At 41.9% G+C, this 20,630-nt stretch overlaps 1 protein-coding gene across 3 annotated transcripts in view; it reads left to right on the top strand.

Moving 5' to 3' along the window:
• The window catches only part of STK39 (serine/threonine kinase 39), a 292,156-nt gene that overhangs the window by 151,666 nt on the left and 119,860 nt on the right, over nucleotides 1-20,630 (top strand). The gene's annotated exons all lie outside the window — the stretch shown is intronic.

Below are 20,630 nucleotides of genomic sequence, written 5' to 3'. Positions count from 1 at the left end.
ACCACTGTGCCATACTGTCACCCGGTAGAAGGATTCTAATCACATCCTTGTTCTCGTCTTTATTTTCTAAATTCTCTATAATAAACACGAATCAGTTTTAAATTGAAAAAAATCTCAGCCAATATAACTTAAAATGGGTAATGCAGTTAGATAGATGTATTTGTGTGTGTGGTATGAAAATATAAAACTACATGAACCTGAACACTGTAACCCTATGTTTAGCAATTAAATAGATACTATAATCCATGCTTTTTAAAATGCAATAGACATATAGATATTAAGGTTTCTGCTTCGGTTATTTTTCTTGGGAAAATAACACCTATTGATTTAACTTCCTTAGTCCCAGATTCTAAATTGATTTTCTTATTTCATTGTCAACATAATTAGGGATTTGTCTTTTAACAAAAGCAAAGCAAAGCATAGTCTTCATCTTGGTAGACATTTATGTATATAGGAAGGTCACGGGTGATTTTTTAGGAAGTTTGGTGATTAAAGAAAGAGATACATGAGTGGCTAGCAGATTCAGCACAGGCTTTTGATGATAGTGGGGATTTGAGTGTTCTTTTCCCCTTCAATGACACAATTTTATTTGTGATTGAAGGGGAAAAAAGTATTCTGGGAGACTAATTGTAGATCATTGAATCAGCGAATTGAAGATTGTTCTTTAGACCTCTTTAGAGGTCTTGCCTTAGTGAGTGTTGGGTAGAACTCAGAAATCTGTATTTTTAACACATGACCTAGGTGAATTTTATGATCAGGCATATTTGAGAACTGGGCTAGAATAAAGCTTACATGAAAAAATGCAGTAGGAAGTGAAGTTGTAAAGCTGGATCGAGTCCAGGATGTGGAAGCCTTAGATCTTAAGCCATGGGGTTGGGGTGTGATGCTGTGAGCTGTAAGGAGCCCATGACAGGTGCCCTGTAAGCAGAGAAGCAACTGTAGAAGTTGGCTCAGGAGTGGACAGTAGAGGACAGTCTGAAGGAGGAGGTCAGGCTGGCAGAAGCTGTTAAAGACATCTAGGCCTGGGGTGATGGGGGTCTGAACTAGAACTGTGACAGAGGCATAGGGCAGGGGACAAGTGACATTGAAGTGCTAGACTTGGCAGAACCTAGTAAGTGATGGGACATGGGAGGCAAAACAGAAGGGGGAAAGACAGCCGGAAGGGTTTGAGGCTGTGTGGATAGGAGGATGGTAGTACCTTTACTGAAACTGGTGGGAACTGGAACAGGCCTGTTTTGGAGGGAAGATCAGGAGTTCATTAGGATGCATGTGGGTTTGAAGTTCCATTGGAATTTCTATTTGAAGGTGTCTTCTCAATGGAGGTGATTGTGGAAGCTGTGTGGTAAGATGAGATTGCCATGGAGGACATGACAGAGAGAACAAAGGAGCCCTGGGGAATCCTGGGGGAGCAGTTACAGGAACAAGTGGAGGATGCAGAGAACTGTGAGAGGAGGAAAAGAAAGTGCTGTCCCAGGAACCAGGAAGGTGGAGGTGGTCAGCAGTTCTGAATGCTGCAGAGAAGTGAAGGAAAATGAGGACTTACAAAAAGACATTGGGTCTAGCTCGGTTTTCACAGTAAGAGAAAAAGCTGGACAGTTAGAATTAATGAGTGAAGGGATGATGAAGAAGTGCAAGTGGGTGATTTTTCAAAGTTTGGTTGTAAAGGGCAGGAGGACACACATAGCTTGGGATGTGCAGAGGCTTCTGAGGTCAGTGGAGACCTGTGTCTATTCAAAAGCTTAGTGTGGAGGGGGAGAAAAATATTGAAAATGCGCAAGGAGGATATGAGTCATGAAGGATTCTGAGGGCAGTGGTTCACAAAGACAGCTTTTCATTTGGTGCACATTTATTGTTCATATATCAAGTATCAGGACTGTGTTGAGGCTACAGAGATAAGACTCACTCTTAATCTGTAAGTAACGCAAGAGAAGAATGAAAGTTGACAGTGTGGATTTGAGCCTGGATGACTGGGAGGGTAGTGGCCCCCACAGATCAGGGAGGACTTGGCCTGGAAACAACCACTGAGCATCAGGATGAATGCTGGATTGGAATGGCACACAGCATGCTGGGGAGGGCTGGGGAGGACCCTGTGAAGGACTTGGTCCTGTAGTTGTCCTATGTAAGATAGTTGGTGGTCTTCCTTCCCTAGAGGTAAGGAGGCTCATCTCAGGTGGAGGGACCGGCATGGGCAAGTACTTGCAAATGTGTTGGAGAGTAATTGTTTGTGTGATTTAAATAGAGGGAAGATATGCAGAGGTGGGCAGGAGCCAGAGCAAAAAGTGTCTCTGTCTTGATGAGGAGCTTGAGCTTTCCCTCCACCACCCACAAATCAGGAACTGTGATAAGAATTTCAGCAGAGACATGCAGCGACCAGTTTGCCTTTAGAAGGAGCTCCGAGACAGCAGTGTGGCAGTGTGTTGTGGTTTAGAGGGACAAGACTGGACGCAGGGATCAGGTCGGTGGACTAGTAGTTGGCAGACTTTGCTGTGCAAGTGTGGATAGATGGGAACAAAGGTAGAGCAGGCAAAGAATAGGTAGAAGAGAGATTGATGAGGCGGAGTTGACATGACTTATGTTTGGCTGTGTCCCCACCCAAATCTCATCTTGAATTGTAGCTCCCATAATCCCCACATGTCGTGGGAGGGACCCAGTGGGAGGTAGCTGAATCATGGGGGCGGGTTTTCCCATGCTGTTCTTGTGACAGTGATTAAGTCTTATGAGATCTGATGGTTTTATAAAGGGCAGTTCCCTTGCACATGCTCTTTTGCCTGCTGCCATGTAAGATGTTGCTTTAGCTCCTTCCACGCCTTCTGCCATGATTGTGAGGGCTCCCTAGCCATGTGAATATGTTTCTCATATTCAAAAATCACAAAAATATAAGGAGACAAGGAATCCCCTGAATTCTCATTTCCACTGAAGGCTAGAGCCTCTGAGGCAGATGAGATAGGCACGGCCAGAAAGCTGCCCCAAGTCCTGGTGGGACAGTGTTGTCATCACACAAACTGTTTAGCTGGGAGTCCATTAAACCCCCTTTTCTTTATAAATTACCCAGTCTCGGGTATTTCTTCATGGCAGTATGAGAATGGACCAGTACAACTTAGGTCTTGAAAGATTTTCATGGGAATGGGAGTTTGAGAAGATGGTGAAGGATAAGGAGAGCTTTATGGAAAAGCTCAGTATTGACTCCCTGCTTTCTGACTTAGAGACTGTTTGGAAGGTGGGAGAAACATTTCCTGGGAAAGGTGCTGAACATTCTGAATGTGTTGAGCTGGAGATGCTTGCAGGGCTTCCAAGGGGAGATGCACAGGAGACCAATATGCATGTCTGCAAATCACGGGAGAGTGTGACCTGGAGAGAGAAATATGTGTGTCCTACCACGGGAGGGACAGCTGAGAACATTGCGTGCAAGAGATTCTGTACCCTGGGAGTCTGTAGCCTGCACACAGCCTCTTGACTCAAGAACAGATTCTCCTCCATGCTCTGAATTTTCTGAGTGCCTTTTTGCCCTTCTGCTTTTAGCCATCTACAATGCGGCCATTGGACTCTTACTGGGATTAGGCAGGGAAAGAAAAAAAAATGATGGTACTCAAATATACTTAGTTTTACTAATGATGAGCAGATATGATAAGAGGATTGGATCCTTAGATAAAGAAGCTTAGGTCCTGCAGTGTGACCTGGGTTACTTGTGACACTCAGTTTCTGTCAAAACCTGTTCTCCTCTATCTTACCATGGATTCTGAAGCTTGAATTTTTTAAACTGTATTTTATCTTTATTCACCGTGTGAGAATATACAACTATGTCATTTCTTGTTTGTTTTTAAAATCGGTGGCTGGCCCTTATTAGGAAAATATATGAATTAGAATACATGGTCTTTCAGAGCCATTTACAGGTAAATCTGTGTTATTTATTTTGCTGCTCTGGCAGTCTCCTGTTAATATGAAGTGAATTAACAAGATAGAATTTATGGCCTTTTTCAATATTGAATTGGATCACAGTTGAGACATTGCCCCTGAAATAAAACTCCTGTCTGGAGCATTTTTACAGTGGAGCTTCCAACATTGCTTTCCTTGAGGACTGAGAATTGTCCTGGTGATGTAAGGAACAGGTGTCTGATCCCTGTGAAGACGGTGTTTTCTGTTAGCAATAGGAAAACACGGACGTTCCTACTCTGTCCTTTTGGCTGAAACAGCAGCATCTAAATCAGAGCTTGTTTAAGTGGATATGATGGCTCTAAGAGAGACCCTGACAAGAATGGTTATAGATTTCAGAGTGTGGACCACATGTGGATTTTAGGGGTATCCTGTTTTGAATAAATAAACTGAAAAAGTCATTTTTGAGACAGTAGGACAAAATTGAACGTAGACTGATATTAGATTCTAAGGAATTATAGGTAATTTTATTCTTTGGGAAAATGATATTATGATCGTGTTTTTAAATGTCCTTATCAGAGAAGCATACCGAAGTATTTGCAGGTAAAATGATACGATGTTTGGGATTTAGTTTAAAAATACTGAAGCAAAAGAGTTGGAATGTATAGATAAAATCAGATTGGCAGAATGTTGATAATGTTGAAGGTGAGTAGAAGAGATTTGTTTCACTATTTTCACCTTATGCATTTATGAACACTTCCATTAAAACAAGGTAACAAAAATGAATATAGTAGCCACGAAGAAGAGAAAGTTGAAGGCCCATTTCTCTCTCATTTTGACACTTCCTGTGGCATGCCTGTCAAGTCTTTCTGTACATAGGGTGAAAATTGTTCTGCCTTTCTGACGCAATAACTGAGGAATCTGACACCACAGCTAAACAGTTTGTGTGATGACAACACTGTCCCACCAGGACTTGGGGCAGCTTTCTGGCCGTGCCTATCTCATCTGCCTCAGAGGCTCTAGCCTTCAGTGGAAATGGGAATTCAGGGGATTCCTTGTCTCCTTATATTTTTGTGATTTTTGAATATGAGAAACATGAGACGATAACTTGGGTGGAGTGAGCGGTAGAGATGGAGTTGGAGAGGGTAGAAGTTTAAATGTGAGGCATGTTTCTGCATAGAGACCTTGTGATGCAGCCATTGGCTCTTCTTTCCTACCAGTTTAAACTTGTGCTGGAATCAGACTCTTCAGTCTTTCAAACCAAAGTGTAAGTCTGTGCTGTATTTTGTGTGTGTGTGTGTGTGTGTGTGTGTGTGTTGTGTGTATGTTTCTAACCTCACATCTGAAGTCTCTGCCCTTTGCAGACAGCATGATAGTGAAATGAGTTGATTACAAGGGGAAAATGATTTTAGTGAACCGACATGGGTCTGTTTGCTTCTTTGAATTATTCCCAGCACGATAAGATGTTAATATGTCATCTCAGAGGCAGATGGGCGCATCTATTTTGATCATCAGCTCTGTCATTATTTGGCGTTTAGAACCATGCCTTGCCTCACAGGATCTTCAAGATACTTAGAGGAAGGCCCAGAGTTTTCTTGGCACCAGCTGCTGCTTTGCTTAAGCAGATGGAATAAATTAAGCCCCTCAGCCTCCCTGTACTCATCACTGTTAACCACATCCCCACAGCGAAAAGGCCGATGATGGCAAAAGATGGTTGTTTTCTGAGGACGTGGTAAAATGCCTTTGAGTCTCAGGGTGAGACTCTTGGCCCACAGTGTTCCTGTGTGTTATGTTTTAGCCTAGGGTATTTATTCATTGACTTGTTCAACTAATATTTCTACAGTATCTGTTGTGCACTAGTAGTGTCTGTGTTGAGTGCTGGTTTACAGAGGTGAACAGTTTCAGAGCAAGGTTTTCTGTTGACTGCCCTGAGTTTCAGTTATATTGGATCTGGGGAACCAAAGGTTTCGGAAACTAATGGAGTCCTCTTTACTTTTTGTTTTCTTCATATCCCTTCAACAGTTCTAGGATATGGTGTCACTAGCTCCTGACATCTCTCTCTAAATGTAACTGTATCTTACTTTCAGGGCACATGCTTTCCCACTTCTTAATTTTCTTATATGCTAGAACATTTTCTCAATATCTTTGGAAATTTGTAGCAAATGCCACCTTAACAAAAACAACAGTATCTATTATTCTGTGGATAGAATGCAGAGGAACAGAAACTCAGCTACCTCTTAGAGGAATGGAAAAGCAGAGTATTAGTAAACGTGAACTCATATCTTTACGTTACTATGCATTCAAAACCTTGAGGACAGTTTCGTTGACCGAACCAAATAGCTTATTATAAAAGTGAGTCTCCATTCCAGAATTTGTTGCATAAAAATAAAACATTAGGCCAGGTGTGGTGGCTCATGCCTATAATCCCAGCACTTTGGGAGGCCGAGGCAGGTGGATCACGTGAGGTCAGGAGTTTGAGACCAGCCTGACCAACATGGAGAAACCCCGACTCTACTAAAAATACAAAATTAGCTGGGTGTGGTGGCGGGCGCCTGTAATCCCAGCTACTCGGGAGGCTGAGGCAGGAGAATTGCTAGAACCTGGGAGGCGAAGGTTGTGGTGAGCTGAGATTGCACTATTGCCCTCCAGCCTGGGCAACAAGAGCGAAACTCTGTCTCAAAAAATACATATATTAAAAATGTTAGAAATCCTAAGTTGTTACATGTATTGCAATAAACGCAGGTGAAAATAAGTTGATGTTCTTGATTTGACCGTATTGTCATGTTAAGGTTTTAGAAATATTTTTCATTTTTTAGTTCTTAAAAAGTTCTTAGGCAACTTATCTTTCCATTGACAGTCACATCTTTGTACCTTGTTTAGAAACAGGAAGTGGTTACTTACACTTTCTGTTGTATCTACTTCTATGTTGTTTGCATTTTTTAAAAGAAGTATGTTTTTAATTTTTAGATACTTCTGTTTTGACTGACAGTGTTACTCATAATGATAAAAATTCAAATGATGCAAAACCTTTACCAGACGAAGAAGGCAGGGAGAATGTTGCTTTTACACTCCTGATATTCCTTTAGCAAAACATTCTTGGACATTCTTTGCCTAGGGACTTATCTGATTAATGAATTTGGAGGGAAAAATCAGGCACAAAAGTGTGGCTCACCCCTTCTTCCTCACTTTCTCCTGGAGCTGGCCTGCTCACCCAGGGAGGTGCCCTTGGTCACTGAGGACCGCCTGTGTGAGGGAGGAATGTGCTGATTAACATCGCTGGGAGCTCTAGGGAAGTCTCTTCGAAATCTAGAGATCAGTTCCTCAACTGAGAAAGAAAGACTTAAGCCACAATCTCAGATGTCATCTTTATAAGTAATAAGGGTGATTTTTGGTCCTTTTATGCTTATTGATCTTGCTTCTAAATTAGTTTAGCGATAGGGAGGAGGAGAGAGGGTTATTTATTGGGCCTCCTTGAAGTGTACAACATAGTGAAAAAGTCCCACTTTCAACCCAGTAGGCATTACCACATCCTGTAAATGCTTCCCGAAATGCTCTGTGCATGTACAAACGTATCTAGAAATGTGTATGTGTGCCTCTCCTCATTTTCTTTTACACAGTGGTGGATGCTGTTCTCTATTAGCCTTTTCTACTTACTATATTTTGATGGTCTCTGATGCTTGTTACTGGCTGCATACTATTCCATAATAGGGATTTGAATTAATTTTATAACCAGGAAGAATAAAAACATGCTTCTATTTGAAACTCACACTCTGATAAACAGTGAGGAACTGTGAAGTTCTGCTGCTGGGGGACAGGATGGCAACTGATTTCTATACCTTCTTTTTCACCTGGAAGAGGCATATCATATCTCTCTCTCTCTATGCAGGTGGTAGACTTGAGTTGGTCCTTGATAATGGAGACCACACTGAAAATTGACTATGTATTGACCTACTTTTTCAGAAAGCCTGTTGCTGCCATTTATCCAGAAACTGTAAGCTGAGTAATAGACCAAATGTATCTTTAGGGCAGTTAGTAATAATTTTTATGAAGAAACCCCCTTGGTAGTGACATTTAAAAGTTATTCTGAAATGTTTGCATACATTTGTATGTTGAAAAAAAATCAGATATCTTAGTGAAATTAGAATATTAGGAATATTTCTATATTACATCTTGTGAGTCTGAATGGAGTTTCCATTCCACAAAAATCAATGCATTTGAGTGTCTTTCCAGGTTTTTTTCTCAGGTCATTAATCCCTAAGCAGATGTAGTTCTTGACAGAAGGTTTTCCAAGGTGGTGGTGTTGATTATATTTCTTAGATCTAACATAAATGATGTTTAACCAGTAACTAACCCCTGATCTTTATTTCAGGTGTCTTTGTAGGGTAAGAATTTACTCTCTGTTAAGTTATGGTAATTCATATCATCTTAGTTTTCATTTTATTGTCCTTTTAGTTCAGTTTCTCTTAGTATTTCACTTAGAGACATTAACATATTCCATTATCAAAAACCAGTGGATGCTATTATTAGTACTGCTCTTCTGCTAGCTAATTTGCCTTTTGTTTATAAATACCAATAGCTAGCCTGCTGGATTTTAGTGTATCAATCAGGCTTCAACAGGAGAAGCAGAACCAGTAGGAGAGACCTATAAAGAGATATATTGCAAGGACTTGGCTTATTTGATTATGGGGGCGGTCTAGGCAAGCCTAACATTCACAGGGTAGGCTGTCAGGAAGAGCAAGCTGGAACTCTAGGGAACAGCTAAAGCTGTTGTCCCTAGATAGAATTTCTTCAGAGAAGCCTTGGCTCAGCTCTGAAAGCTATTCCACGTATTGAATCAGGCCCACCCAGATTATCAAGGATAATTTCCCTTTGCTTAAAGTCAATTATGGACTTAATCACATCTACTGAATGCCTTCACAGCAATGCCTAGCTTAGTGTTGGAGGGAGTAACTGTGGACAGTAGCACAGCCAAGCTGACAACTAAAACTGACCATCGCAGTGTGCTTCTCTGTTGCTTGTCAGAAATCTTCCGGTTCCAGCCCTGCCTGGAGCCATATTTAGTTGGCTGTGTGCTTCTGTTTCTCTTCGCCACCCCTCATTCTCCTACAAGTAAGCTAACTCTTAACTTATTGCTGTATCCAAAGCAACCTCGACTCTGCTGTGGAGCCAAACATTTGGTTTCTGCATTTTCCTTTGGTCTTACATGATGTGTGTTTTCTCTTCTGTGCTATTTGTCTTACCAGGACAGAGTGTTCCTATTGTTTTCTTTATTAGCTGAAGTTACAGATCAGCTTGGCACCCTTTCCAGCAGGAGCTTTAGTTTTCAAAGACAATAGTTGCAAAATCGGACTCTGCTTTCATGGCTCTTAGCTGTTGCCATTGTTCTTGGTTGCCCTCGCTTGGGGAAATGCCATATTGGAGGTTTGATAGGACTGACGCAGAATAAGAAATCGAATTGCTTCTCTGTGCTTTGTGCTGCCTCCTCAGAATAGTTCCTTTCCAACTTCCAGAACATTCTCTTTCAAGACACTGCCCTTTCATGTTGGATTTCCAAAGTTACAATATTCCATTCTCATTATCTGAAGAGCAACATTTGTCAAATTTGCTTCTCTTCCCATTAGAAAATATTCAGGCATTATAAGGAAGTTGCTATAAGTGTGTCTTTCACCAAGCTAGCCAAGTGTTTTTCATTATCATTATTAAATTATAAAGTCTTTGTTTCTCTAGAATTTTTTTCTAATTAACTTTTTCATATCCTCATTCCTTTGTTCTACCCCTTTATATTATAGAAAAAGGGTATGCCAAATTTTAGCGGAACTGGTAGAGCTTTAAATTCCAAGAAGCCAAGGAAAAAAAAGTTAATGGGAATCACTGACTAAAAGGTCCAAGATTTAGCTCTTGCCATTTGCCTATGATTAATAGAAACGGGCATTTTTCCTCTTGGTATACTTTAGTGTATAATAACATAGTCAGATGAGATATTTTGCAAGTGTAAATTAAAATCTGAATGTTCAGAGGCCTGGAGTAGACACAATTAGAAAACATGACCTAAAGTGTGTGGTAGGGTTTGTTATCTGGTATGACAAGGGCTGTAAAATATGACCTACTAATTTTCAAAGCATCACTAGGTGTCCAAAGTGAAAACAAATTCAGTAAATCCCTTATCACCATTGTTACCTTGATCACCCATTTCTGTGTAACAAATCGCCCGAGACTAAATGGCTGAAGACCCCAGCAGTCCTTCAGTAAGTCTCCCAGTTTCTGTGGGTCTGGGATTCAGACTGTTCAGCTTCTCATGTCATGACACTGCATCAAATGGTCAGGTCATCTGGGGACTAGCCTGGGCTACCTCACAGCACAGGGGTCTGAAGGCAGTTGGAATGCTTCATGACACCTAAAGACTTCCAATGAGTATTCCAGTGAGCAAGATAGACGTTGCATCACCTTTTCCGACCTGGCCTCACTTCTGCCTCATTTCTGTTGGTTATAGGTAAGACACAAATCCACCCAGATTCAAGGAGAGGGCATTGGACTCTCTCTGTTGGTAGTGAAGTAGCAAGATTCTTGAACACGTGGGGCAGGAGATATTGTCACGCGCATATTTGGAAAAAACAATTTGCTCTCTCTCTACCCTCTGGCCACAACAACTTATATCTCTTCCATGTCTAAAATATGCTCTTGAGCTTTTAAGACTCTCCAAAAGTTTCATCCTGTGGCAGCTCCAGGCTCAGCCTCAGGCTCAGGCTCAGGCTCAAAATCATGACCTTGTCCTCTGAATCAGATCTGGGTACAGAGGAGGCTCCTCAGGACTGGTGCCATGGGTACAGCTCCTTGATTTTTCAGTCTTAAGGCCTGTGAACTAGAGAGACAAATATCCCTTGGACTCACACTCAGGATGCGGCAGGAGGATACACATCTTAAAGATTTGCCCAAAAGGGGGGAAACGGGAGCACACAGGTCCATGGCAGTTCTGGAGTCAAGCCAGGTGTGTGGGGCCAGCTCCTTGATCAGGGCTCTGTCCAGTTTTGCTGTTTTCTGAGGCTCTTGGCTCCCCTCTCAAGTTCTGATTTTTAAATCATCCTTCTTTTTCCGCAAGAAAGAATCAGCATTTGCAGCTAAGGAGCCGTCTCAGACTGCTTCCTGCCAGCAAAAGTTTAGGATCTGAAGGCCTCTTTTTATTTTGTATTCTGTTTCTTTTTGTCTAACCTGGCAGTATTTTGTAGTACAAGATCAAAAAAGGTAGTGGGTTTTCTGTGAATCTTGTTGGGTTCACTCCATTAGAGAAGATCCATGACCACAAGATGCTTTGTCTACCATGGGCTCCCTGTGAGACGCCTAAGGGGCAGTACTCTGTGATTCTTGGAATCCCTGTTATTTAATGCAGAAGTTCTGCAACGCAAGCTCTTAAGATCCTCAGAAGGCGTTATGGATGTTTGAAGGTGTCTGCAAGGCACCACCTTAGATCTTTCTGAATTCTTAAAAGGTTGTGCAGTTTCACCCTGGGTTTGATTTTTGCTCTGAAACCATTTCTTGGCTTGAGAATTGTTTGATGTCTGGAGAGATTGGGAATGAGAAACAGGTTTATATTTAACAGTTTATTCTTTAGCTCATCTCTCTCTGTTCACATCTTATCATAGGCAGTGAGCAGAACCCAGGTGTCACTTGAAGTGGCTGCCTGGAAATCTCTTTAGCTAGATCATTGAGTTCATTAGGTGAATTTCCACTTCCCACTTTACCGTAGATGTCAGTGTTGCTAAACTCTGTGTCACTGCACAACAGGGTCCTCCTTTCCTCTAGCTTCCAGGAACATTTCCCTCACTTTTCTTTAAGCCCTCACTGACAACCTTCTTAAAACAACGACAGTCATTTCATTATCTCGCACTGTTGCTATGTGTCAGGAATTCAGAAAGGGCTTGTCCTGACTTGGGGTCTCTCATGCTTTCTGTCAACCGTGTTGGAAGCAAGTCTGATTGTCATAGGGCTAATTGTTGTTGTTTGAAGTCACTCAGTTTTGGGGTGATTAGTTACATGTCAGTAGTGACTGGAGTCTTTCTGGCTTTTGTTATCCTCAAGTCCTAGCACATCCTCTGCTCTGCTTTCAGAAATCCAGATTTGCTCATTCTCCCTTCCCCCACCGTGCCCACATGAAAGCTTTCCATGTTTTCCCGTTGTCTGATTTCTAACCCTCTGACTGGTGTAAAACAGGGCTGTGAACTCACAGGCCGAATTTGTCCCAAAGACATTAATTTTTAGGCTGTCCGGAGAAAGTTTTTTTTTTTTTTTTAACTTGATATGTTAACATTAAAATAAGTCAAGAGCATCATATAAAAATCCAAACTATCCACTTCTCTAGAAGAATCAGAAGATCTGGATATGCTTGGGCTGTCTCCCTGTGGCAGCCGTCAGTCAATGATGGGTGCCTTCTTATGGTGGGACAGGTGCTCCTCAGGTCACCCCAGTCCTCACTTGGCCAGCTTTTCCTTTGCATTTTCTGCTTGCCACATTACATGAATCAGTAGAACGTGCTAAGTTTTTGCTTTCTCTGCATGCTGGGCTAATGCTGTAGCAGCTACCCATCCATACTGTCCCTTGATGTAGATAGTCATCCTCTCTTCTGCAGATTCCCATGATTTATATCTTTTTTATAGTATTCATGTCTTTTTAAAAACATTTCTAGCTTAAATGTCTGTGCACCTGTCTGGACTGTGAACTACTCCAAGGTGTAAGCTTTTGTTTTATTCATCTTTGGTTTAGAACTTGGTAGATGAAGGTAGTTAGTCAATAAAACTTTGTTGACCAGATGAATTAAGAAGTGATTTTTAAAAAATGGCTAAAGCAAGCTCTCTGCCCTGAAGGAGTATATGGTTTGATATGTTATCTGTCCAATGTAACATGAAAGTAGAATGACATAAAGGTATAGGCAAAATTTCAATTGAGAGGATTGACAAAAGCTTCTTAGCTTAAAAAAAAAAAAAGGAGAATGTGGAAGGGCAGATCAGGCCAAGGATGTAGCTAATACATACGGGAAATGGTAGAGTCACAAAAATATGTGACTTGTACATAACTGGATTGTAGGGTATCTAAAGGGATGTGGTAGAAAATATATAAACAAACAATTTTGGGCTGGATTATAAATAGATGAATAGATTTGGGTTGGGAGAAGCTTTGAGGATATTCATGATAATAGCACCTGTCATGTCTTGAGTGTTCATTATGTGGCAGGCATCATATTAGGAGCTTTATATGACCATGCCCCTGGTGAACATGATGGGAATGGGGATTAGGCTGAGATTCAAAGGCATTAACTAAGACAACACTGGTGAATTGTCAGAATGAGGCTGGAGATGGAGGATTAACAAATGGGTCAGGGGTGGCAAACTCAACTTTGAAAAGTTGATAAGGTGTTTATATCCAACAGAACACTTGGAAAACAAGACTAAGAAATGCAGTTTCCAAGGATATCAACTTAGGTGAGGGCAGGGAGCCCATGGAGAAGTTGTGTTCACTAAGGGCAACAGCGTCTAGTGAGCTGAGAATGTGTACTGGGCTGGGAGTAGTCACATTTATCATGGAGACAGAACAAAGAACAGTTGGAGACACAGAAGGACAAGAGAGGTAGGAGGAGAAACATTATGAACACAGATTTGGAAAGAGCTTAAAGGAGAAGAATGGAGTTCAGCAATGTCTACAAGATAGTGTTATGGCCACAGGGAAGAGCATTGAATTACACTATTAGGAAGTCATTAAATCTCAAAGGGAGAGAGAGTAGTTTTGGTGGCCTAGTGGGGACAGATATCATTTTGCACACTATTAAAGTGTGAGGATAAGATAGGAAGTGAGGGCCATTATTGGAGACTATCTTTAGCAAAACGTTGACAGTGAAAGAGAAGAGTGATGGAGTAATTCTTAAGGAAGAATGAAAATCAGTGGGGTCCCTGGGGTTCTTTTAGTAGAAGTATAAGAGAGACTTAAGCATATTTACAGATGGATGTAGAGGAGCCAGGGCCTGGCTGTAAGTGTCTTGAAGGAAGGAATAAGTGAGTAGATACATGAGGAGTGCTCCCAGAGGCATTGGTCTTGTGAAGAGAAGGAATCCGCTGTCTTTGCACACCACAGGAAAAGAGGGTGAGAGTGTGAAGTTTATTAGGAAGATAGGGGCTGTGAGTATGTATTAGTATGTTTTTGTGCTGCTGATAAAGACATACCCGAGACTAGGCAATTTACAAAAGAAAGAGAGGTTTAATGGGCTTATATAAGTTCCATGTGGCTAGGGAGGCCTCACAATCATGTCTGAAGGCAAGGAGGAGCAAGTCACATCTTACATGGATGTCAGCAGGCAAAGAGAGAGCTTGTGCAGGGGAACTCCTCTTTTTAAAACCATCAGATCTTGTGAGATCTATTCACTATTATGAGAACAGTGCAGGAAAGGCTTGTCCCCATAATTCAGTTACCTCCCACCGGGTTCCTCCCGTGACATGTGGGAACTGTGGGAGTTACAATTCAAGATGAGATTTGGGTGCGGACACAGCCAAACCATATCATTCTGCCCCTGGCCCCTCCCAAATGTCATGTCCTCACATTTCAGAATCAACCATGCCTTCCCAAAAGTCAGAACTCATTTCAGCATTAACTCAAAAGTCCACAGTCAAATGTCTCATCTGAGACAAGGCAAGTCCCTTCCATCTATGATCCTGTAAAATCAAAAGCAAGTTATTTACTTCCTAGATAGAGTGAGGGTACAGGAATTGGGTAAATACAGCTGTTCTAAATGGGAGAAATTGGCCAAAACAAAGGGGCCTACAGGCCCCATGCAAATCTGAAATCCAGTGAGGCAGTCAAATCTTAAAGCTCCAAAATGATCTCCTGTGACTCCATGTCTCACATCCAGGTCACACTGATGCAAGAGGTGGTTTCCCATGGTCTTGTGCACCTCTGTCCCTGTGACTTTGTAGGGTACAGCCTCCCTCCCAGATGCTTTCATGGGCTGGCGTTGAGTGTCTGTGGCTTTTCCAGGCCCACGGAGCAAGCTGTAGGTGGATCTACCATTCTGAGGTCTGGAGGACATCAGCCCTCTTATCATAGCTCCACTAGGCAGTGCCCCAATAGGGACTCTGTGTGGGGCCTCTGACCCCACATTTCCCTTCTGCACTGGCCAAGCAGAGGTTCTTCATGAGAGCTCTACCCCTGCAGCAAATTGCTGCCTTGATATCCAGGTGTTTCCATATATCCTTCTAAATCTAGGCAGAGGTTCCCAGTTCTTGACTTCTGTGCACCTATAGGCTCAGCATCATGTGGAAGCTGCCAAGGCTTGGGACTTGCACCCTCTGAAGCTATGGCCTGAGGTGTACCTTGGCTCCTTTTAGTCATGGCTAGAGCAGCTGGGATGCCAGGCACCAAGTCCCTAGACTGCATATAGTAGAGGGACCCTGGGCCCAGCCCACGAAACCATTTTTTTCCTCCTAAACTTCCAGCCCTGTGAGGGGAAGGGCTGCCACAAAGTTCTCTGTCATGCCCTGGAGATGTTTTCCCCATTGTCTTGGTGATTAATTTTTTTTCTGGGGACAGAATCTCATTCTTTTACCCAGGCCGGAGTGCAGTGGCGCCATCTTGGCTCACTGCAAGCTCCGCCTCCCAGGTTCACGCCATTCTCCTCCCTCAGCCTTCCGAGTAGCTGGGACTACAGGCCACTACCACGCCTGGCTAACTTTTTGTATTTTTAGTAGAGATGGGGTTTCACTGTGTTAGCCAGGATAGTCTCCATCTCTTGACCTTGTGATCTGCCCGCCTCAGCCTCCCAAAGTGCTGGGATTACAGGTGTGAGCCACTGTTCCCAGCCAGGATTTTCTTTTCTATCACATTGTCAGGCTGCAAATTTTCTGAACTTTTATGCTGTATTTCCCTTTTAAAACTGAATGCCTTTAACAGTACCCAGGTCACCTCTTGAATGCTTTGCTGCTTAGAAATTTCTTCCACCAAATACCCTAAATCATCTCTCTCAAGTTCAAAGTTCCACAAATCTCTAGGGCCAAAATGCCACCAGTCTCTTTACTGAAACATAACAAGTCACCTGTGCTCCAGTGGATGGACTTGATGCTCTCAGGGTAGCAGAGGAAGTTATTTTAAGTGATTGGAGGCCCTACTGTAAGCTGCAGTAGCAGAGAGAGGAAAGGAGAGTTGGGGGTCTGACTCCTGCTCTTGCATCTCCTACTGTTGTCACCTCCCAGCTGTATGAGCTTGGGCCGTGGTTTAACTTTCCCTGTATCACAGTTTTACCTCTGAAAAATGGGGCAGTACAATGATTCTGAGCTCACAAGCTACTGTGAAGATTAAATTAGTTAATACATGTAAAATCTGTAGAACATAGTACCTAACATGGTCTAAATACCAACTAGGAGCAAGAGGCTAGGCTGGCAATGAGGGAAAGTGCTTCTCAAACGCGCAGTGCTTCTCAAACGTGAATGAGAATATGACCCCTGGGGGATCTTGCTAAAAAGGAAGATTCTGATTTTGTGGGTCTAGGTGGGGCCCAAGATTCTGCATTTCTAACAAGCTCCCTCCCCGGTGCTGCTGTTGCCCCATCTATGGGCTTCACTTGGAGGGGCAGGGTTGTAGCAGCACTGATGGCCCATCTGGGAGTGCCTGGTGGTCATCTGTAATGGCATCACGCACACTTGACTGGTGTTATTCTTGGCTGTAGTTCAGGACTAGAGAGTACATGTTGGGGTGACCCCAGGGTTTGCTTCTCAAGTGTGGATTGGATAGGAAGGTTCATCTGGCCAGGGGACATGGGGACATTGAGTACTAGCAGTTGCAGCATCTGGAGTCAGCTGTGGGTGCCAGGCCTTGCATGCTGAGGAGTAGAGCCAGGAGGGGGCTGGTGGAAGGGCAGGAGAAGACAGTGAGGCCAGGCAGTAGGTATAGGATGGAGGTGCCGAGAGAGGTGATGGTCAGAGAGGAGCAGTGTCAGTGTATAAACTATGGAGACAGTAAAATAGTTACTGCTAAAGTCTTACTGAGTCACATTTTGTTAATGTTTCATGATTTAGAAGGCTTTTTGTTTTCTTGGCAGTGCCTCAGGTACATGATAAACAGCAATTAATTAGAAACATTTTTTATACTTTTCATCAGTAGTATGCCTGGTAACAGGAATGTCACTATGTGTTGCTTTCTGCTGGTGCAGTAGGTTCTTGATAGGTGGACCTGAGGTTGGTGGGCTCCCTGGATCACTTGAGTTTCAACTGTAGTCAGCGTGCCGTATGTTCAGCAGGTGGAGGAGAGGCTGTGAGTGCAGGATTCCCACCGAAGGGGTAAAAATCACTCCAAGGAGATTCCCAAGTCCCATTTCCAGGGAGAAGTTAATGTGGCAGTGGGAGAGGCTAGTGGGTGCTTTTTTTTTTTTTTTTTTTTGACAGATGGACATGCCAGATCGAGACAAATTCTACTAAGTTTTGGTCATTATTTCTTTGGGTCACATTCCTCTTTTGTTCAGTAGAGTGTTAGAGTCACACACCTGCATTTCTGACGTATTTAGCATGCTCTTATAGAAACTTTACCTGCTGGTTCTTCATATCTTCCTCCCAATTCCTGTGTCAGGGGCCAGGTGCCTCCTTTGAGTTGCATGGGGATGATACAACTGTATTTACAGACAGCTCTCGTTTAGAGGTGCAGCACTGGAGTGACAGGTCAGACCGCTTTAGAGACTGTTGTCTACATTCCTGCCATCTCCTCTCTGTGGCTGCTCGTCCTAACCCTGCCCAGTGGCCACCTACATCTTGCCTGTTGGCCACCAGCAGTGGCCAGGAACCATGCTTCTGCTTTGTTCTTCTGGCTGAGCCTGCCTTCTTTTCTTGTGGGAATCAGAACTTGAGTGCATTTATTTAATGGGTTGTCATTAAAAATCACATTTAGATAAAGAGAAGAAAATATAAAACGTTTTCTAACCTCACTACTGCCAACTGTGACCTGAAGAATTTGTGAGATTATGAATTCCTGTAGGTATCACTTAAATTGAGCTTGTTTCTCTGAGAAGCAATGGATTTTTTAAAATCCCTGTCAGAGAAAATAGAGAATAAATTCATTCTACCACCTCTTGGCTTTACTAAATGAGCAAATCATTTAGTGGAACAAGAGCAGTATAATAACCAATGAAATTAGAATTCCAAGGGCAAATAATCTCCATTCTCGTCATTGTAGTGGGTGAGGGGAAGATGGAAGCTTTTCTACACTTTTCTTTTTTTTGAAGTTTTAACTTTGCAAGGTATTATTCAGTTCCCGAATAAGACCATTTGCTAAACTGTGTGAAACTTAGTTGGCTCTAAAAGATAAAACTTGTTTCTCATCATCCCTACAAATTCCCTACAAGGATGTAACTTTGTAAAATTGATTTCTCGTCTCTTTGGTAGACATCAATGTCACATAAATCCACCATGAAACCTGGGTTTCAAATTATGCTGCAAGTTTATTCCTAGGAGTAAGCTGAGGGGACATTCTCAAAGGCAAGTTAGTATTCTTATTCTAGTGACAATTTTACCAGTACTATTCCCTACATTGGTTTTTTAATGTTCTTTCTCTTAATTTGGTCAACATTTGTGTATTTATTTGTTTCACCAATGTTTATTGCTTAAAGGCACATCCCGCCATTTATTTCAATGTCTAGAGCTATCATCCTAGACATTTTGTTTTATCTTTCTCTCTTCCAGCAAATAAAACAAACAGAGGGACAGCCAGGGCTCTAAACTAAAATAAAAATGGAAGCGGATGGGCCATTTTATTGTTTATAGTTGGATTCTGCTTGTGGAAATGAAACTGACAGAGCTTATAAACATAGAGCCAGAGGGGGAAAGGACGTAAACTAAATTTTAGGATGTTAATCTGGACTCTCTCTGGAAAAGAGTATTTCCTTAGTGTAATCTCTTGGGTGAGTACTTAAAGAATACTAATTCACCAACTATCCTTGGGTTCTACAATTTTAGTAGAGATAGAGTTTAATTCTGTGTCTGATAGATAATTTTACTTGTCTTTTCACTTCTTAGTTGACAGTATGTTTTGTAATAGACGTGGCTTTAAATTCTTCCTTTTAAATGTAGTCATTAACATATGTTTCTCTATGTTGCTACCACCATGATCAGCGTTGCTAAGAAAATAATTCATTTTATTGTATATGTCAACAGAAAATTATTTTCCTTTAGCGATTTCTACAGGCATTAAAATGAGCAATCTGTTCTGCAAATCCTGAAGTGCATTTTGGCATTTTTTCTATAGTACTTTGCCAACATCTATAAGCACCATTAAAATCACCATTAGAAAAGACTTTTAGAACAACTCAAAATGCAAGTGGAAGAAATATCTGATGCCAAGGCCAGACGGGGTTTTACTAAGTACTATTTCAAAGATAAATTAGTTAAAAAAAATTTAGGGGGGTGGGAAAAAAAGCTTTTTTTTTTTTAAAAAAATAGCATAACTATTTGCAATTTCAAAAAAGTACTTTCCACTTTCTTTCTGACTTTCTGTGTTGGAGCTCAAATCTTCTAGACCAACTGGTCGGGATTACTTTTACAGGTTCTAGATGGTAAGGCCCTCAAATCAAAGCCAACCCCAGCATGCATTTTTTATGACGTGGTCTGACATGTATACTAAACTTAAATATTTAAATGTAAGTTCAGTGCTGTTTCCCTTGGTTTCACTGAAGCTCCTGTGATACAACTAAATAGTGTCTATTATAAAAAGTAGGCTTTCTTCACATCGTAGTCTTTCAGTCTTCAAAGGACATTTTTCGATAACTTCTTGCTGGCGGTTATCATTCAGTGGCATAAGGAGAGTCACATTTGAGTGGGAGTCTGAGGCTTTGTTTCTCACCTTGCTTTGCCTTCATTACTGCGTGATCTGGGGTCACGTTCTGGGCCTTCATCTCCTCATCTGTAAAATGAAGAGGTTGCTCTCGATTGTCTGGAAGCTCCCTTTCCACTTGAAGTTTCTCTGAAACCTTGGACCACGGCTGTTAACGTTCACATCATGTTCATCTGCTACAGTGCTTTGTTTAATTACATCTCAGTACGTTTTTTAAGCAAATTACTTTGGTCTCACAGGCTCATTCTCAGTCATCCTGTCCTTTTAAAAGTTTTGCTTTTCCAACCACAAAGACATTTGGAAAGCTTGCCCTATGGATTACATCTCTACCCTAGCTCAAAACAATTTGAAATAATGGGGAAGACTGATTATAATCTAGACACTAGCATGGCTGCTGATTATCAAGCTGTGTTCCTAGCAATCTCACAAGTCTCATAAGTGCTACAAAGTGTGTTAAGAATGGTCTGGTGCTGTTTTGTTTTGTTCAAATAGGTTGAGCAGAATCCTGGGGAAATAAGCATAATGTCAGGTTCTGCAAGAGAGTGAGGTGGCAATAGAAGGGTGTTTGCTTTGTTGTCTTAGGTTTTTAGATCGCCGATACCCATAGTCTAGTACGCTTCATTAGGCTTCCTGATTTCTCTGCCTTTGCTCAGTCAGCAGGACGTTGCTTGCATGCACTTCCTTAGGCAATTTGAAGCCTACCACATGGCATTTTATATATGGCAACTAATACAGTGTTAACTGAAGTAAACGTGAAAAATGAGCTTGATCCTTAATTGCTTATGTGTGCAATGTTCTTCCAAAATATTTTGTTTTTCATGTATGTAGTAATGCATTTCAAAAAACACAGCATTTTTGGAAAGAGGATGAGTTTGGGAGTCGGAGGCTGTGTAGTCTTTTTGGATCTTGACGTC

Source organism: Macaca fascicularis, chromosome 12 (genome assembly GCF_037993035.2).
Source record: "Macaca fascicularis isolate 582-1 chromosome 12, T2T-MFA8v1.1".
NCBI lineage: Eukaryota > Metazoa > Chordata > Mammalia > Primates > Cercopithecidae > Macaca > Macaca fascicularis.
Note: the sequence above shows the minus strand (reverse complement) of the source record. Positions and strands in the feature narration are given on the sequence as shown.